Here is a 19,732-nt window from a genome sequence, read left to right on the forward strand (position 1 = left end):
ACGCTACGCCACTGCCAAAGGCTTGCCCAGTGCCTAACCTCACGAAGTTGTGGTGATTGCTATGAGGTAAGTGAAAACCCAATGGCCTGTGCCAATTTGCCAAGTGGGGGAAATTCCTGCTCGGTCCATAGCAAGGTCATAGCAAGAGCAAAATTAGAGGGTGGGAGGTCGGGAGAACCAATGAGGGTGGCCGCCTTGCTGTGCCGCCCTTTAAATTCCCTCCAGGAGCATGCCCAGCCAGTGCTGATTGGTCAGCCAAGCCCGCTCCCAGAGGACAGCTTGGCCTGTGTCCCTGGCACCAGGGGCAGAGGAAGGGGGCGGTGGGGTGGACCGCCCAGGGTGTAACCACTGAGGGGGGGTAACAAAATGGCAGGCAGGACTCACTGCAGCGTCTGCATGCGTATCTCCTGGGAGTGACGCAGTGGCTTGGGCGGCCGCAGGCTCTACGCTGCCCCAAATGGTCCGCCCGCCGCCTCTCCCTCAGCTGTAGGGCGGCTGAGTGGGAGGAGGCAGGCAGACTCCTCAGTGGCCCCACGGAGTGTCCTGCCCTGCCGGGCCCCATGGGAGGCTGGTCTGCCCCTGGGTGTGGGGCACACTCGCCGCCCCAGTCGCCCGATTGGCTTCCTCCGTCACTGTTTGGCACGACCAGGTGCCAGCAGGACAGCCAATGCCGTACCCCCTGCCAGATCGCCACGGGCTGCAAAGCTACCCACCATAAAATGTGGGTGGAGTCACACTGGTGATGCTTTGGATCAGATAGCTGAATACGAATCATCTTTGATGGGCACCATTCAAAAGAGCAAGGGCAGAATTCTGACTGAAAACGAGACACCGCCTTTCAAAAGTTCAACTCAAGCAAAGGTGACAGAAATGCACTTTTGACATCGTATTTCCCTTTGTCCACCTAATCTAATACTTCAATTTTATAGTTCAGTAATTTTAAATTAAAAAATGCTTTAGCCTTTTGTTCAATAGCATTAACATAAAATTCTGGCGCTGCCACAAAATTAGCATCCTCAGTAATCAGCAGCTTAAGCCCAGCTACTCAGAATGTCTCACTATCGTATTATTGCTTCTTCCATTTAAGATTATTATATTTCTCCAGCCTTTGTGTAGAAAGCCGTGGCTGCCCTACTATCGGTTGCTGCTTAGACAGAAATGCTATTTTTAAAAATGCAATTGCTCTAATTCCTTCTGAAAAGGATACTATAAGCCATTTTGCTACTACAAAAGCACAAGGGCATAACAAGTGAATCTGGCATGAAAACATACTTTGTCATTCTGCACATTTGTGAACGCATAAAATATAATCACCGAGTAATGATAGCTGCTTCTTTCTTCTTCTTTTTCAAAAAACAGAACACTGGATTAGTATCAAATTATGAAAAAATAATGATTTAATACACAAGTGGCAGCCTTTACCGGCAGTTTTCATTAAAGTAGGCTAATGACTATTTGGGATTCTTTTTCAAGGCTGAACTGGCAATGACACCCACAGCGAAAGGTGCCTAAAATGATTTGTTTTAAGTGCTCATTCATGGCTTTTCATAGCTTCAGCTGCTAAGGTAGGACACGTTTAGGTCTCATTCACATGTGCATGTGTATCGCTCGATTTCTCTGCAGTCAATCACTCAATGTCTAGCAGCTGAATATGAGAACGGATTCCACTTTACAATACAGCGGTACTTTGGTTCTCAAACGCCTTGGTTCCCAAACGCTGAAAACCTGGAAGCAAGTGTTACATTTTTCGGAAGCTGAACATCCAATATGGCTGTCAGCTATTGTTACCAGGGCACCCACACCAATCAGAAGCTGTGTCTTGGTTTTTGAACATTTTGGAAGTCAAACACTTCTGGAACGCATTAAGTTTGGCGCTTTGGTTTTTGCTATTTATTTTGCATTTTTGTTTTTGAGGCTTTGTTGTGACTGTTTTCATGACTGTGTGGAACCCAGTTCAACTACTGACTGATTGATAGATTAATTGATTGATTGTGTGACTGTGGAAATGGATCAAGCCCCCCCATCCAAATAATGACTATCATCAGTGCAGGTAAGAAGAAAAAATAATTTACAATTTTATCATCTACAATACTGTCTTCTTTATTTTATAGTATAGTACATTGTTTATTGCTTTCATTTTATGGATCAATGGTCTCATTAGATAGTAAAATTCGTGTTAAATTGCTGTTTTAGGGGTTGTTTTTAAAAGTTTGCAATGGATTAATCCGTTTTAGTTTCTATGGGAAAGCGTGCATTGGTTTTGGAACGCTTTGGTTTTGGAACAGACTTCCGGAACGGACCAAGTTTGAGAACCAGGTACCACTGTATTAGTGTTATTTGCTTAATGAGGCACCAGCTTGTGAGGGCAATTGGGGGATGCTGGGAGGAGCCAGGGGCGGAGCCAAATGTGGCAGCCATGTGGCTTCAATGGCCCGTGGCTTCTCCTTCACCTCCTCCTCGCAGTACCACCAGTGGGAGGCTGATTCTCCGTGGCAAGAAGAGAAGGAATTGGCCATCACAGTGGTACCTCGTGTTACAGACACTTCAGGTTACAGACGCTTCAGGTTACAGACTCCGCTAACCCAGAAATAGTACCTCGGGTTAAGAACTTTGCTTCAGGATAAGAACAGAATTTACGTGGCGGGCAGCGGCAGCAGCGGGAGGCCCCATTAGCTAAAGTGGTACCTCAGGTTAAGAACAGTTTCAGGTTAAGAACAGACCTCCAGAACAAATTAAGTTCTTAACCCGAGGTACCACTGTATAGCTCCACCACATTCAACTCTGTGCTTCATCTTTGCGCTTTGGGGACATTGTGGGGGGCTGGCCCCAACCCCCAAAATATTGGCTTGGCTCCCCAGGAGCTTGTATAAATTTACCTAATGGTGACCAACTCACACATACTAGTAATCACTTGATATTGCTGTCAACAAGTGATGTCTGTACATGTGTGAAGCAGCTCACAGGCCTGGTATTCATTAAAAGCAGTGCTTTTTCCCCCTTTACGGATGCAGGGGTACGCATACCCCTGAACATTTTGTGAATCTTTGTACTTTTGTCCATTTACTATATTTATTTTTCCTGATTTGAACTATAAAATGGTGGTTTTCTTGAGTCAAAATGAGAGTAGCCCTAAACATTTTTTTAAGAATACATTTTTCAGAATACATCTTTCCCATAGTCCAGGGGAGCCCAAACTTTTTCAAAGAGGGCCAGATAGGATGAAGTGAACATGCATGGGGGCCAACCAATGTTGTTGAGTTGGTTTTTTTTAGGATCTTACCCCAAAGTTGTTGAGCTTTAAGGATTTAGGATTTTTTAGGATTGAAATAAACTGCCACAGGGGCCAGATTAAACCAACCAGCGGGCCAAATTGAGCCCCCAAGTCGGACTTTGTACATGCCTGCCATAGTCCTATCGCATTTAAAATGGATCCCTGAAATATATTGCTCTTTTGTGTAACTAGAAACATATTCTAGAATGAATAAATAAATGAGTACAATGAATTCTTTTTTAAAAAAATACTTGCAAAATTTCAACACACTTACTTCTAGTTTGGTGTTTGTTTTTTTCTCTGTTAGGGTTTTTGGAAACTCTCCAGCATTCTGGCTAAAACTCACTATTGCAAGGAGGAAATAGCATTTCTGATCGAGATGAGATTTTTATCTGCAGTGCCTATGATCCAACAATTCCCTCGGTGACAACAAATATATCATCACCTTTCCATTGTAAGGCCTGTAGCTATTTTCTTTCTTGATACAAACAACTTTTAATACATCCTTTCATATGTTAGCAATATACTTCCCCAGATTTATCATAAAATCAAAACTGGAGAGAGAATTTTTCATTCGGAAGACTAATGGCTACAATAAATTCTTGAGCTAGGATGAAAACATGAAGAGGAAGTACGGGGAGAGGAAAGACTCCCATCATCAATATCCTGTACAAAGGCTTTTGTTTAGTTAAGCTACAGGATGATCCAAGGTTTGCAGTTTGCTACATGGCCTCACCTCCTTCTGGAGGGGAGGTGTTGTGGGCGGGAGACGATTCCCGCATCACGCAGGGGGCGTTATGCCCCCTGCCCCATCCACATGGCTGGCACGCCATGCCCCCGGTTGAGCACCCAATCAGGCGGCTTGGTGGGGGCGTAGTTTGCTGCTTGAGACACAGCCGTGCCAGCCATTCAGCCCATTCGCTCACCTTCTCATCGCGAGTCACCCACCCACCACTCCCTTAGGGCTTAGAGCTTAGCTTTTCTCTTGACCTTACTATGGACCTTAGGTTGGTCGCCCAGGTTGCCCAGGGGGCCTGATAGGAATTTTTCCATCTGGCATTAGGCCTCTTGGTTTTTTCGCCTACCTCGTAGCAATCGTCACAACTTTCTTGGTATTTGGCAGTTAGGCATTGGAATGTGTTGTTGGTGTGTGGGAGGGCAAGGTGTGGCCATCGCCTACCCCTTCAAATTCGGGTATTCCGTTAAAGGAATCCGGCGGTCGTGAATCCTGTCCAATGCCTGTGTGGCGGGGGGCCACGTCATGACCCTCGGTGACATTAGGGGAGAGCTTATAGTTGTATTAGCATCAACAGGCTCCGCCAACTGGTGGTTAACCCCTCTGCAGACTCACCCCTCTTTGAGTGGGTGGAGTCAAATCTTCCGTGGTCCAAAGCCTAAGCCAATACCTTCTCACTTGCTGTAATCAATAAAGTTGTGGCCTGTTCTTGCCCATTGACCTTATATTCTGTGTCCACGTGTCTTTATTCCACCAAGCAGGGGTCGAGTCCTCGAACCACAGCAACGAGGTATGTGTGCAACCCTGTCGGTTTCTAACCCTGCTTCCCTTCCACAAGGTCTTCAAAGTGGCTACAAACCCCAATAGACATCCTGGTTAAGATGGGAACCCTGGTAGCGTTAACCATGGTTGAGGCTAGTGGAAAGAGGGCTTGATCATTGTGTTGGGTTGGGTGATATAGGGAGTGGCGTTATCACCTTCAATATGGGAGTCCCAAGCTGTGATGGCCTTTCTAGGTCAAAGCTAGCACGGCAGGAAGCAGATCACGTGACCAATGGCATCTCTTGATGCCAATTTGAATATTTGAATGTGAAATGTGCAGAACAGCCTCATGGACGCAGCTGTGTCGGAAACAAAGTATCATCTGATCCCAGTGTTTTCACAGCTAAGAACATAAAAAGATAAGAAGATCCCTGCTGGTTGAAACCAAAAGTCTATCTGCTCCAGCTTTCTGTTCTCACAGTGGCCAGCTGGATACCAATGAGAAGCCGCCAAGCGGGGCACAAGTGCAAAACACCTGCTGTTGTCCCTCAGCAGCTGGTTTTTGGAGTCTTACAGCTGCTGATACCGGCGGTGATATACAGGCATCACGACAAGTCCGCAATAACAGCTTTATCCTCCGTGAGTTTCTCCAATCCTCTTTTAAAGCTATTGACAGCCCTTTTCAAGCATTCTGTTTGTTTGCGTGATGGAAATCATGTGAGGGAGAGCAGGGGTGCACTGGAAAATTCTACACCCTCCAGCATCCCTTTCCCCCCACCCTGGCTTTCATGAGTTTGATGGTGAATTTTTTGAAGGAGGGGGCCTGCTTTATGGATGGAGGGATTCCTGTACGGTATAGAATTGGGGATCTAAATTCTGCCAAGTGCCTCCAGGAATGCAGAAGGTTTTCTCCACCTCAGATGTTTGTCCTTACCAGATTCTGGACAGCTGGTTGGGGGAGGGATGGTGATATACCCAAAAAGTTCACCAACGTGCCCTTGCTCTCCCTCATGGGATTTTCATTGCACAAAGACACAGAATGCCTGAATTGGACTTATGTTGATGGCCATGACCAGAACTTGTGGGGCTTTCTAGGAATGACCCATGTAAAACCACTGCACTTTTAAATATATATATATATATACTTTTCAGGTTTATACATTTCACTGATTTTATGATCATTTTGACATTTCAAAACTTGACTTCCTTCCCTCTCTTTCTGTTGTCCCTTAAATTTACTTTTAAAATATTCTGCATATCCAAATTAACTTAATCTGCTCATGTATTTTTATCTTTTTTGAAGATATGCTCTTAGGAAGCTGCAGGTTCCTACCATAATCTTGCCAATGCTCTTATCTGTTTACCATTTATCTGTAAATATTCAATAAACCATTTCCATTCTTTTATTTAAAAAAAATTGTCATCTTGATTTCTTATTTTTCCGGTATTTTTCTCCATTTCTGCATATTCCATAGGTTTTTGTATCCATTTTTCTTTGGCTGGGATTTCTGTGCATGCATTGCCACAGTGGTAGCAACGATGAATCTACCAAACAATCATATCAAGCCACTCCTTGACTCTGCTTTCCACCCTCCTTTGGCTGGCTGGAACGTGCCCTTGAACTCAGAGCCGTAGGAAGGGGGGTGCGGGGTTGCGGTCCGCCCCAGGTGTCATCCCTGAGGGGGTGACAAAACAGCAAGGGGGCAGCACTTACCATGCGGCCTGGCCTTCAGCAAGCCTGAGCCACGCGTCTCTCCTGGGAGTGACGCAGTGGCTCTGGGCCCCACACTGCTTGAAATGGCAGCATGGAGCTTGCATCCCCCCGGTGGACTCCATGGGCAGCTCGCTGCACACACACCCTGGGCGGATCACCACACCTCCCCCTGGGCAGATCACCGCGGTACCCCCATGCGCAGATCGCCATGTTAGAATTCCTGCTCCATGTTTGCAGTCATGGGATTGTGGTCTATCACATGACGGTATATGTTTGGGAAGTGGGAAGTGACGGAGACAGGATGCTTGTGTTACTGAGTTCCGTGAAGTGGGACTATTGTCCTTTGTTCTTTTCTCTTTGCTGTCTGATGCTTAAGAAGGAGGGAGCGATGTTGCAGTGCTCTGTGTGTGTTTATATGTAAATAAAGTAGATTAGCCAAAATGCTGAGTTGCTGAGGTCTGTGACGCAAGCTGCGAAGACTCTGCGGATCCCTAAGTGTGCCGATGTCTGTTGGCATCGGTCGCTGTGATGTTCGGGCTGAAGAAACCTCATGAAGTTCCCGAACGATCGACCAGAAGGGAGAGAACATGCCAGTCGGGCATGTGTCTCTGCCAGGGTCTTACTTGAGTGTAGGCTGAGCTCCTGACACCGCCCCGCCCCATGGGTGGCTCGCCTGGGCCCTGTCGCTCCAGGTGCTGGAACAGCTAGCTACACCCCTGCTTGAACTCAGATAAGGCTTGTCCAAACAAGGAACAGAGAGGAGTGTTTAAGTGCAGGTAGAAACTCTACTACTGTACCAAGGTAAAGTTTGCGTCCACTGCTCTTCCCATTTTGGGCTAGCAACATTGGCCCCCATTGACATAAAGCCCACAAAAGTGATCCCTGGCGGCAATGTGACTCTCGGGCTGAAAAGAAGACCCCCCCACACACACACCTTTCCTCTGTGGCTTCATTCCTCAAGAACTTGTTGAGAAAGAGGGTGAGAGACCCTTGTTTCCTTCAACCCTGAAAAGCAATATTTATATCTCAAGTAAAAGTCGACAGTTTCAAATGCAGAGAATTAATTGAATGTGTGTGTTTTCCACTGCTGGGAAACCGAGGAGGTCCACAATTCATATATCCACATAAACAATAAGAATATATAGTATTAGTTAATGTTAAAAGCACGTGCTAAATTATTTTCATGCCATTATGAGTTTGGATGTGCACTTTTCACAGCTACGGGTAAATAAATAATACTAATTTAATTTGTTTTCCCCTTACAGCAGAAATGGAAAAGGAAAGAACAACGTTCCCAGTAGAGCACTTGGTTAGTTATTACTTTAGAGAACCGTTTTAGTCAATACATGCACCTGGGTCCCAGGAAGTGCCTCCATTATGGTCTGCTCAACAAAGCAACACAAACCGAAGGGGGGGAACTGACCAACTACCATATTCTACATCATCCATTATGTCAAATTCTGCCAGGAATACTTATTTGAATTTGAGTGTAATGTGAAAGTGGAAGAGCAGTTCCTGGTCAGACTCCAAACACCCCAAAATGCATACCGCTTTGGGATGATTTTGTGCCCTGTTGACGTATTTGCACATAGTAGGGATGTGCGCAGATATGAGGTTTTGTTTTGACCCCAATTTAGCATTTTGCATAAGAGACGAAATCCGTTAGGACCAATATGGCTCCAAATCCTGATTCAGGAAATCTGGTGGTTTTTCATTTCACTAGTCATTATTATGAGAAAAGCAAAAATTGTTGTAACTTTCTCTTTGACAGAAGCAGATAAAATTTGCAGGCAAAGTAACCCCCATCTAAATGGATAATGTCTACCAAATTTCAAACAAATATGTTTGGAGGGTTTTATGCATATCACCTGGGGGGGGGAAGGGTTTTTTAAAATTTGAAACCATCTCTCTCTGTTTTTTTTAAGGATTGGATGAAATAATAATAATAATAATAATAATAATAATAATAATAATAATAATAATAATTTATTTGTACCCCGCCCATCTGGGCGGCTTCCATAGAAACCAAAAATAAACTAAAATATCACACATTAAAAACTTCCCTGAACAGGGCTGCCTTAAGATGTCTTCTGAATGTCAGAAATTTTCAGGCATGATAGCTTCTCCTAAGGAGATGACGACTGCCAAATTTCAGAGTGACAGATACAGCTGTTTTCTTATAAGGGCAGCCTTTACCGTTGTGAGTGGTTAAAAAAGCTCCTGTGTTGTTTTGTGGGGTGAAAACCAATATATATGAAAATAGCATATGTCAGAGAGCACTCCAGAAAAATATCAGAAGGATAGGTGCAGGGGTTAGGGAGCGATGGTAAATGGGGGAGGGGAATAGCTGTCAGCTCGAGTTCTGCTCAACTTGTACCAAAAATCACAGGTACAAAGCGCAAAGCTGGTTTGAAAGGAGTAGGGGGGGGCATATGCGAAACCAGAAGGACTCAGATTTCCAGCATTTTCCAAGCAGGCACCATGTGAGTTTAAGGACAAGTATACACAACAGCCATGCAATAATGACTGCTTTTACTAGTCAGCCCATGATGGCTCTCTGTTTTTTTAATAATAATAATATTGGGTCATCTGACTTGTTTGTCATAGGAAACTACCTTTCCCAAGGGTCATGTTCCTGCTCCTAATTAAACAACACAGATAATAATAGTAATAATAATTTATTTATACCCCGCCCATCTGGCTGGGTTTCCCCAGCCACTCTGGGCAGCTTCCAACAGAATATTAAAATACAATAATCTATTAAACATTAAAAGCTTCCCTAAACAGGACTGCCTTCAGATGTCTTCTAAAAGTCTGGTAGTTGTTTTTCTCTTTGACATCTGGTGTAGCAGCCCTTCTTGTCATTTGTTGTTGTTTGTTGTTGTTGTTTAGTCGTTTAGTCATGTCCGACTCTTCGTGACCCCATGGACCAGAGCACGCCAGGCACTCCTGTCTTCCACTGCCTCCCGCAGTTTGGTCAAACTCATGCTGGTAGCTTCGAGAACACCATCCAACCATCTCGTCCTCTGTCGTCCCCTTCTCCTTGTGCCCTCCATCTTTCCCAACATCAGGGTCTTTTCCAGGGAGTCTTCTCTTCTCATGAAGTGGCCAAAATATTGGAGCCTCAGCTTCAGGATCTATCCTTCCAGTGGCTGATTTCCTTAAGAATGGATAGGTTTGGACTTCCGGAGGCGGCGCGAAACGAGTAATGGCGGTCCTCTTTGCGCTGCGAAGAGGGGCTCCGCAGGAAAGGGTCGTTCGCTGCGGCAAAGCGACGACCCACTAAGATAAACCACGAGCAGAGCGAGCTCGTGGCCGTGGGATCCGGCGGGCACCTAGAGCGACCCCCAAAACGAAGAAGGAACCCCGTAAGGGGCTCCGGAAGCGTGGAGGGGAAGCGGTGCTGTGGATTCATCGCTCTTTCTGCGGGAGTGAAGCCGCGCGGCTGTTACAGATGAGCGCCGACCTTTCTTCCTTAATATTGGATTACAAATCAACTACTCGTGAGTAAGAGTTATTTGAAATTGGATTACAAATTTATGAATTCGGCTGAAAGCGGGAGACGAGAAAAAGGAAGTCCGTCTCCCGGTGGTGCTTAGTGATCAAAGGCAAAGGAACTGACAAGCTGGAAGCAATACAAAAGGGTTTTAAAACGGGAAGTATCATACGTCTGGTGAAGTCAGAAACTGAAGGGAAAGGCAAGTTATCTTTATTTTCCTTGCTATTGTGTTTATTCTACTTGGGGACCCTCTCCTCTGCTGGACTTTTAAAACTTTAAAAACCCCAGTCCCGGGCTTGCAGCGGGGCAAAAGGCTGTTTTGCGGATACACATACAAAGTTGAAATGGATACTTAGAGGCATCACTGGTGGATACAACTAAATAACTGTATCTTGCACCTCCAGAGAAACTACTGTGGCAACATTGAGAGGGCTCTGCCAGAGGGAAAAGGTCTTCTCTAAAGGCTACTGTTAATTTATTTAACTGCAGGAACTTTAATGGCGACTGAAACTCTGTTTCTTCTTTCCTGAACTGTAACAACACTCCCTCTAGTGGAGTTTGGGATTTACAATTTCCTGAGAACTAACTTTGTTTTGACTCTCTGTGGTTTGGTTATTTACTCTGAGGCCTGTCTTTCCCATGGAATTTTTGACAGCTTGACCTTGAATCCAAAGACAGGTGTGGAATGAGTAGCCGAGCAAAAACAAGAGCTGCGTCGAAAGCAGGGAAAGGCCAATTGGTACAAACAACCCTGATTTCCCAGGCTCGTAGATCTTCAGTCCCTGCTGTCTTACAGGGAGTTGTACCATCACCAACAACCCCATTTAAGGAAGCTGAACAGTCAACAACTGAGGATATGGCAGCTGGGGGTTCTAGCACTCTTTTAGAGGAAATGTTACAACAATTTGCAATTTTGAATAAAAAAGTGGATGATCAAACTGCAAAAATTGACTTAGCCACATCTTCAATTACCAAACTTTCTGAACAGGTGGCTAAGCATGCACAAGACATTGGGAATCTAAAGGACGCTACATCTGAAAATCGGAAATTGGCCGAGGCTGCGAATGAAAAAGCGGGGCAAGCAATTCAGAAAGTGGACGAATTGAAAGGAGAGGTAAGGCCGCTCCATAAACATATCAGCGACCAGCAGGCCTACCTGTCTTTGGTGGAATTGAGAAACAGGGAAAATAATTTAAGATTACGCTCTATCCCAGAGATTGAGAAAGAGGACTTGACTGGCTTCTTGACAGCAGAATTTTCTAAATTCTGGGGTATAAAAGAAGATATAGATTTTAAAATAACAACCGCATTCAGACTGGGAAGAGTTACCAGGAAAGACAGGCCTAGAGACTGTTTGATCATTTTAAGGACTAAGCAGGAGAGAGACAAGCTACTTGACCTACATTTCAACAAAGCACTTGAGATCCAGGACAGAAGAGCACAAATTTACAAGGATATCCCTAAACAACTATTGGATCTCAGATCTAACTACACTGACCTAGCTGGACTTTTGAGAGGCAACGGAATACCATACAGGTGGGAGTTTCCACAAGGCCTTTCATTCAACTACAAAGGAAAGAAGATTAAAATCAAAATGAAAGAGGACAGCCAGACGTTTCTACACGACCACGGAGAAGACTTGCAGAAAGGAGCAGCAGCTATTTGGCCTCCACCAGAGCTTGGAAAAGAGCTAGCACCCTCGGACTTGGATAAAAAAGAAGACACCCCATAAAGAGCAACAACAGATTGATACAGGATGTCTCTTCAGCTGTACAGTTGGAACATTAATGGCGCAAATTCCCCAGAAAAACGCAAAAGGATCTTTCATATTTTAAAGAAAGAAAATTTGGACATAATTTGTTTGCAAGAAACCCACGTGACCAGGCTCCACAGGAAGGTGTTAATAAACAAAAGACTAGGCCAAGAATTTATTTCATCAGATAGAGTTAAAAAGAGAGGCGTGGTGATCTATGCTAAGGAGAATTTATCACCAAAATTTTTGTTCAAAGACGAACAAGGAAGAATCCTGGCTATTGAAATACAGACTCAAGGAGAGAAAGTTTTGATATTAGGAATCTATGCACCAAACGAGGGGAAATCAGAATTTTATAAGAAGCTACATGAGACACTACTGGACTATCTGGACTATTCTAACATCATTATGATGGGAGACATGAATGGGGTTGTCTCTACCTTTATGGATAAGTCACAGAACCAGAATTTGACCAAAGATGGAAGACTACCAAAAACTTTTTTCGAACTAACTGACAATATGGATTTAATTGATTTATGGAGGACGAGAAACCCCCTAGGTAAAGAAGGAACTTTCTTTTCTGAGGCCCACCTGTCATGGACAAGAATCGACCAAATTTGGACAACTAGAGGGCTGGCACCTAAGACCACAAAAGTAGAAATCTGCCCAAAGACTTGCTCCGACCATAACGCTCTGAAAATGGAAATGAGATTTACTACTGCCGATTCCTTCAGATGGAAAATGAATGACAACCTGTTAAGAGATCAAGAGATTGTAAAGAAGGCCCAAAAAGCTTTAAAGGACTATTTTGAAATTAACTTGAATACCTCGGTGGAAAAAAGAATAATCTGGGACACAAGCAAAGCTGTTATGAGAGGGTTTCTGATACAACAGAATACGATTAAGAAAAAATTCTGGAATGGGAAAAAAGATAAGATATTGGAGAAGATACGAGAAGGAGAGAAAAAACTAAGATTGAATCCAAAATCAAAAGAGACTCTAAGAGAAATCAAATTCCACCAATCACAATATTCGAAATTGATTAACCAAGAAGTGGAATGGAAAATTAAACAAATGAAACAAAGATCTTTTGAATCTGCGAACAAATGTGGGAAACTGCTAGCTTGGCAGTTGAAAAAGAGACAAAAACTAAACTATGTTACCAATCTAGAAGTTGAAGGGAAAAATATTCAGAAACCGGGAGAAATTAGAAAGTGTTTCCAGAAATATTTTAAAAAACTCTATACACAAGGACCCGAGGAAGCAATTGAGATAGAACAATTCCTGAAAGACAATGGCCTACCAGAACTATCACAAGAGAAGAGGTCAATCTTGAATTGTAAAATAACACAACAGGAAATTGAGGATGCCATTCAGAACATGCAGCTAGGCAAATCTCCAGGCCCGGATGGACTTACCTCCAAATATTACAGGACGTTAAAAGATTTCTTGATACAACCATTAATGGAGGTTTGTAATCAGATTATGGGGGGAGGGAAGGCACCAGATACGTGGAAAGAAGCATTCATCACATTGATACCCAAAGTGGAGACTGAAAAGACCCAACTTAAGAACTATCGTCCCATCTCACTCCTAAATGTGGATTACAAAATATTTGCAGATATATTGGCTAACAGATTTAAAAAAGTTTTAAACGAAGTAATTCACAAAGACCAAGCTGGCTTTCTCCCAGGTAGACATTTGTTTGACAACACTAGGAATATTATCGATATTCTGGAACTCTTACAAACAAATATTAACACCAGAGCAGTTTTAATTTTTATTGATGCGGAGAAGGCCTTTGATAATATTTCTTGGAAATTTATGAAGAAAAATTTGGAAGGGATGGGAGTGGGAAGGGGGTTTGAGAATGGAATAGAAGCAATCTATTCAGAACAAAAAGCTAAGTTGATAGTGAACAATGTGGTGACAGAAGAACTTCATATTGAAAAAGGAACACGTCAGGGGTGCCCCCTTTCCCCTTTATTGTTTATTTCGGTCCTGGAGGTTTTGCTGAATATGATAAGGAAGGATCGGCTGGTGCAAGGAATCCAGGTCGGAGCGAAACAATATAAACTGAAAGCATTTGCAGATGACTTGGTTTTAACACTACAGGAGCCAGAATCTAGTACAAAAAGAGTTTTGGAATTGATTCAGAAATTTGGTCGGGTGGCGGGTTTTAAGTTGAATAAACAAAAAACTAAGGTGTTAGGGAAAAACCTGACAGTTAATGAAGCAGAGGGGTTTCAGAGGGAAACAGAACTAAATATTGTTAAAAAAGTGAAATACCTGGGGGTCAATCTCTCTTCCAAGAACTTGAATTTATTTAAAGACAATTATGAGAAATGTTGGTCAGAAGTGAAAAAAGATCTAGAAATTTGGTCAAGATTGAAACTATCCTTGTTAGGCCGAATTGCAGCTATAAAAATGAACGTTTTGCCAAAAATGTTGTTTTTGTTCCAGGCCTTGCAGATTGTGGACAGAGTGGATTGTTTTGGAAAGTGGCAGAGGGACATCTCTAAATTTGTCTGGCAGGGCAAAAAGCCCCGAATAAAGTTTAAAATACTAACTGATGCAAAGGAGAGAGGGGGGTTTGCCCTGCCGGACTTAAGGTTATATTATGAAGCTGCGGCCTTCTGCTGGATGAAAGATTGGATTCTGTTAGAAAACACTGATGTCCTAGATCTGGAAGGCTTTAACAATTCGTTAGGTTGGCATGCGTACTTGTGGTATGACAAGGCAAAAACATTTGGAATGTTTAAAAACCATATTGTCAGAAAAGCAATATTTATGGTCTGGAAAAAATATAAGGACCTATTGGAGAGTAAAACTCCGAGGTGGATATCACCAATAGAGGCCAAGGCTCGGAAAAAACCCAATATGGAGGCCTACTGGCCGAAGTATTGGGAAATAATAGAAAACATTGGAGGTAATTGGAGGTTGCAGAGCTTTGAAAAGTTAAAAGGTAAGGTGCAAGATTGGCTACATTATGCCCAAATCAATGAGGTTTTTAAGTTAGACAAAAAAACAGGATTCCAGGTGGAAAAATCGAAACTCGAGACAGAGTTGTTAGAACCAAAGACTAAGTTATTATCGAGAATGTATAACTTGCTGCTTAAATGGAACACTCAGGATGAGACAGTTAAATCAGCCATGATAAAATGGGCTCAGGACATTGGTTATAACATTATGTCTGAGGACTGGGAAAGGTTATGGACCACCGGTATGAAGTTTACGGCATGTAATGCCTTGAAAGAAAATATTATGAAAATGGTATACAGGTGGTACATGACCCCAGTCAAGCTTGCTAAGATTTACCATTTGTCCGACAATAAATGTTGGAAATGTAAGGAGGCTGAAGGGACATTTTTTCATCTTTGGTGGACCTGCCCAAGAGTGAAGGCTTTCTGGGAAATGATCTATAATGAGTTAAAAAAGGTGTTTAAATACACCTTTCCCAAGAAACCGGAGGCCTTTCTTCTGGGCATTGTCGGCCAGAAGGTGTTAAAAAAGGATAGAACCTTTTTTATGTATGCTACAACAGCAGCAAGAATCCTTATCGCCAAGCACTGGAAGACCCAAGATTTACCCACACTGGAGGACTGGCAGACGCAACTGATGAACTACATGGAATTAGCCGAGATGACTGCAAGGATCCGAGATTTGGGAGAAGAGGCAATGGAGGAGGACTGGAAAAAATTCAAAGACTATTTGCAAAAATATTATAAGTTATATGAATCTTAAGATGCCGTATGACTTGGAAGGCTAGCCCCAGCAACGAAAGTTGATTATATATGAAATTGGATAATATTTATGAAAGAATCAAAGTTTAAATGGGTAAAAATGACAATATGTTATATTTTTAGAGTAAATGGAAAATAAGAATTTAAACTTAAACTGCAATTGAAAATACAAAGAAACACACGAAATAAGGTTATAATTTGCTGATAACTTTATTGTTAAGAATGCACTGTGTGGGAGATGCGGGGAAGTCCGATAGAAATCTGAAACAAGTCGTTGAAATGGTTGTGATTTTCTGTTTTTTTTCTTTCTTTCTATTCTTTATGTTCTTTCTTTTTTCTGTTTTATCTGTAATCTGGAAAAAATGTAATAAAAATTATTATAAAAAAAAGAATGGATAGGTTTGATCTTCTTGCAGTCCATGGGACTCTCAAGAGTCTCCTCCAGCACCATAATTCAAAAGCATCAATTCTTCGGCGATCAGCCTTCTTTATGGTCCAACTCTCACTTCCATACATCACTACTGGGAAAACCATAGCTTTAACTATATGGACCTTTGTTGGCAAGATGATGTCTCTGCTTTTTAAGATGCTGTCTAGATGCTTGTCATTAGTGTCACCCAATAAGTCACATGGGGGGGGAGCAGGGGAAACTTTTGGGGTGTCCTGGTTTTTACTTTTCGAAATACGGCAACCCTAATTAAGGCCCAAAGTAGCTCATCGTGGGCAAGCCCATGCTGAACTGAGCCCAGGGACCGCCGCCCATCATTTTCAGCAGAATCCAAATATGGGCAGATGCAATGCATTTCATCTAGTTTAACTGGATAGGTTTGCAATGCCCTTTATTGTTTTGCTGCGCAAGCTGACAATATATAATGGGTAGTGAAGAAATTGAATGATGGATGGCTGAAAGAATGAACATGCTTAAGCTAGGACAAGCATGGTGCAATTCAGTGCTACAACTACAAAACTGCCCCTCATCTAAAAAAAGTTGTCCCTTTTTATAAATCACTAATTTGTCCATTTTTATAAAACACACAGGGCTGGAAATCATCATCTGAGTAACACTGCAGTTCTCACTCTTCATGGTTTTAAAGATGAGATTTGGTGGGAGAAGGGATTATATTTTGTGCCTTCAGTTCCAATCGTCTTTGCAATGTGGAAAAACAAAAATATAAATGCAGGAGTAGTTGGTCTCTGAAATGTACAACTCTTGGTAGAAGGATTTTATCAACGGGGAGAGGAACTTGGGAGCTTATAGAAACCCATGTGTCCTTCAGGAACACTCCTGTTGGCAAAGAACAATGCAAAGCAAGCATATGTAGGCTTCAGGTGCTAAGGAAGGAGCTAAAAACAAGAGAATTGCATGCATAACAACCTCTACAACAAAGGGAAGCAATTTAGTATTGCCCTCGTTGCATGGATTATTGGGAACAGGCAGAGGCAAACTCGGCCCTCCAGCTGTTTTGGGACTACAGTTCCCATCATCCCTGACCACTGGTCCTGTTAGCTACGGATGATGGGAGTTGTAGTCCCAAAACAGCTGGAGGGCCGAGTTTGCCTATGCCTGATTGTGAAGATAAAGCCCTATCACTTGGTCAACCAGAATCCCACCAGGTGACAAAGATTGCATTTGGCAAACGATGGAAATAATATGCAGCTGTCCCTTATGGCGATCAAACCTGCAACTTGCAGCCTTGGCATTATCAGCACCACGTTCAAAAGATTTTTTTATTTTTTAAGTTACATCTCCCCCACCCCTCTAGTCTGATCTGTATGTCCCCGGGACTTTTACTCAGAGTCTGTTCAAAGACTGATAAACAGTGTGAGCAACATAACAGCATCAGCACAGGTGTGTTAAATTCCCTAAATATTCCAGATACGAAACACAGCCTCAGCTGCCAAAACACTGCTGACTGTCTTGAATGACATGCTCATGCTTTTGAAAGCTGCTGTGATGCTAGAATAACGCCATCTGGTTGGGGAGGGGGGAATTAAAGATCTCTGCTTTTCAAGATGCAGAAGAGAAATGGGACCCTCAATTCTTCGGGATGCGTCCAGGGGGCAGGGGAAAATCTCTTCTACGTCTCTATTTAAAAGGAGCCTTTTCTTCCTTGCTTCTAATCACCCTGCATGCAGAACAGAGAAGTAATTTGGCATTTACTATCTCCCGAAGTCACTGAGTGATTGAGGCAAAGCATATTGCCTGACGGTGCACATAATAAATGAAAAGAGGGGAGCGGGTGGACCTTAAAAAAAAAATCTTATTTCTGTGCTGGAAACCTGACATAGTTTAGCGAGGGATGAATGTCATCGCTTAGAAATGAAAGGTTATGCTATATTAGTTAACAAAATTGCTGCCTCGAGACAACGGAGGTAGCAGATGTTCCATCACATGACCCAGTGACCTTTACCACTTAAAGGTCAAACGCTGCGCCTTCGCACAAAAGGTGTCATTTGAGAATCGGGGTTTGTGTGTATTTGTCATGTAGCTCAATCAAGGAGATATGACAACAAATAGCTGGTCAAAGTCTGTCAGGGTCAGCCAAAGCGTGATAGAGTGCTCCAGGTCACCTTAATGGCTCCAATACTACAATTCATGTCGATGTCAGCATGCATCGTAGTAAATGGCTTCCGTGTTATGTATTTTTCTTCACTAATTGCTTCTTTGACCTTATTGTTAACCAACCACTTTTGATTAGAAAATTGCTCCATGAAATCAGATTCTTACGGCAGCGTAACAGCTGTCTAATGGCTGTTGAGGTACACCCATCAATCAATACTTTAGGGCATACTTGATTTTACATTCGCTGTCAGATGACAAAAGAAAACATCTACGAACTGATAATAAGCAAACAAATCGCAAATGTAGACATTTTGACGATAGCACCTTTTTGGTTTATTTTCTCTAGAAAATAAATAGCGGAGTACAGTTTAAGCATCCGGACAATTTCTCAAATATTACCCATTGTTGAAAATAATACCAAAGGTGTAATCCTGCATGCTAACCCAAGAGTATATTTCACTGAACTCAGTAGGCCTCATTTCTGAGTAAGCATTCATAGGATTGTAATGTTAGGTAAGTGGGGGCAGACTTTGGTAATATTTCATAATATGGCGCCCTATGCAAGGCCAAAATTTGGCACCTCCAATTGGATCTTCTCAATTATGAATCTTCTCTATTTTGTGCCCCCTTAGCTTGGCACGCTGTACAAAGGAACCACCTACACAGCCCTAAATAAAGCGCTGAGGTAAACATCAGCTTCATGTACTGGGACTTGGTTTTTTAAAAAAGGAATAAAATTCTGAGGGCAATTTACATACTCCTAATATTTTGTATCTTTTCAATCAATGAATGAGGAATTTGTCCCATTATACCAGGCAACTATATAAACCTCAGCTATACCTCTTGTAAATGGGACGTGGGTGGCGCTGTGGTCTAAACCACAGATTGCAGTCATGGGATTTTTGTCTATCACATGACGGTGTATGTTTTGACTCCACAGAGTGGGAAGTGACGGAGACAGGATGTTTGTGTTACTGTGTTCCATGAAGTGGGACTATTGTCCTTTGTTCTTTTTATCTTTGCTGCCTGATGCTGGAGAGAGAGGGAGCCATGTTGCAGTGCTCCGTGTGTGTTTATATGTAAATAAAGTAGATTAGCCAAAATGCTGAGTTGCTGAGGTCTGTGACGCAAGCTGCGAAGACTCTGCGGATCCCTAAGTGTGCCGATGTCTGTTGGCATCGGTCGCTGTGATGTTCGGGCTGAAGAAAGCTCATGAAGTTCCCGAACGATCAACCAGGAGGGAGAGAACATGCCAGTTGGGCATGTGTCTCTGCCAGTGTCCTACTCGAGTGTAGGATGAGCTCCTGACATAGGTTTCCTTCCTTCCTTCCTTCCTTCCTTCCTTCCTTCCTTCCTTCCTTCCTTCCTTCTTATTTATGTACCAACCCTATACCCGCAGGTCTCAGGGTGGTTCACAAGATAAAATTACAACACATGATCAAAATATAAACAGAAACAGCCCCATAACCCCTCACAAAAACATAAAAAGAGTTTAATTTTTTTTAAAACAACAACAACGCACAATTAAAAAGCAGCTCTTTTTTAGTCTATCAGTCCCCGCCTTAGGCCTGGTGGAGAGAGGCAAGAACAGCACCCTCAGACTCTCAGCATGTTTTCTTTCTCTCTCTCTTTTTGTAAGTGTGTGTGTGTGTGTGTGTGTGTGTGTGTGTGTGTGTCCATCCCCAATACGT

General features: G+C 42.9%; 1 long non-coding RNA gene across 1 annotated transcript; it reads left to right on the plus strand.

Moving 5' to 3' along the window:
- Nucleotides 1-716: 716 nt before the first annotated feature.
- On the plus strand, nucleotides 717-18,763 carry LOC309542619. Its single transcript, XR_014224323.1, has 4 exons — nucleotides 717-861; nucleotides 1,474-1,565; nucleotides 7,749-7,792; nucleotides 18,674-18,763. It is a non-coding gene; the product is annotated as an uncharacterized lncRNA (long non-coding RNA).
- The last annotated feature ends 969 nt before the right edge of the window (nucleotides 18,764-19,732 follow it).

Source organism: Podarcis vaucheri (genome assembly GCF_965113315.1).
Source record: "Podarcis vaucheri genome assembly, contig: SUPER_10_unloc_1, whole genome shotgun sequence".
NCBI classification, from domain to species: domain Eukaryota; kingdom Metazoa; phylum Chordata; class Lepidosauria; order Squamata; family Lacertidae; genus Podarcis; species Podarcis vaucheri.